The 1,214-nt window shown below is 35.3% G+C and overlaps 1 pseudogene; it reads right to left on the reverse strand.

Annotated features, from left to right (window-relative positions):
• Nucleotides 1–676: 676 nt before the first annotated feature.
• LOC123393162 lies at nt 677–782 on the reverse strand (annotated as a pseudogene).
• Between the last annotated feature and the right edge of the window lie 432 nt (nt 783–1,214).

Consider the following 1,214-nt stretch of genomic DNA (forward strand, 5'->3'; position numbering starts at 1 on the left):
GGGTTATAGCCATTCTGTTGAGTATGCCATGGCATCTCCTTGTTATCTTGCAGCTTATCTTCCTAATAATGACTAGTCAGAAGCTATACATTTTACTATCCTATTCTATAGTTTGTTTCATTTTTTTAAATCAGCATTTTTTGAAGAGTAAAATTTTAAATATATTGGTTATATTTAGTTTCAATGCCTACTAACAAATACAATAAGCTTAGTGGTTTAAAACAGTATACATTTACTACCCTACCATTCTGATGGACCAAAATCCTAAAATTAAGGTGTAGTCTGCTTTGTGTTCCTACTTGGAAAATGTAGGGAAGTATCTGTTTTCTTGACTTTTCCAAATTCTAAAGGCAGCCTACATCCCTTGGATTTTGATCACTTCTTCCATCTTCACAGCCAGAAGCTTAGATTTTCAAATCTCTATCTGTGTTACCTCCACTTCTCTATCACATTTCATCTCTTCCCTGAGCTTTCTGCCTTCCTTTTGCAAGAATCTTCTTCAAAAATTCTAAGTTAATCACAGTTACAAAGTCTCTTTTGTATTTAAGGTAACTACACTCATGGATTCTGTGGATTAGGAAGAAGCCACTTTTCAATCTACCATAAAGCCATTTGCAAACTCATCTGTGAGTGAGTGAGTGTGTGTGTGTGTGTGTTTATGTGAGGCTGTTTGTGTGAAATGTGCATATATCTTATACATGTTATTGGGGTATTTTTCCCAATTATTAAACTGATAAGAACAGATACTACACATGATCTTAGCCAAAAGGCCGAGAAGCGATGTCTTTTTTTCCCAATTATTAAGGTTAGTTTTTTGTTTTGTTTTGTTTTGTTTTATACAGGTCACAATTTTTCCAAATATGACATTGAAAATAGCTGATTTTTTTCCACATGATTTTCTTTTAATATAGTAGAATTTGGTCCTGACTTTCATTACTTTTAAGTAAGCTTTTAAAGAAATCTTTTAAACTTGAGGTCATAGAGAAACACTATACTTTCAATCCTATATCACTTCACTCTAGATGTATTTTTGTATACTGTTTAAAGATACATGACTTTCATTAGGAACAAATACAAGTTTTTGGAGCATGAAGGTGGCTCAGTTGGTTAACCGCTACTTTGGCTCAGGTCATGGTCCCAGCGGCTTGGGATCAAGCCTTGCATTGGGCCGCCTCTCCCTCTGCCTGCCTCTCCCCCTGCTGTGCTCTCTCTTT

The sequence above is a fragment of the Mustela putorius genome, unplaced genomic scaffold (genome assembly GCF_011764305.1).
Source record: "Mustela putorius furo isolate JIRA1106 unplaced genomic scaffold, ASM1176430v1.1 tig00000759_pilon_pilon_pilon, whole genome shotgun sequence".
NCBI classification, from domain to species: Eukaryota; Metazoa; Chordata; class Mammalia; order Carnivora; family Mustelidae; genus Mustela; species Mustela putorius.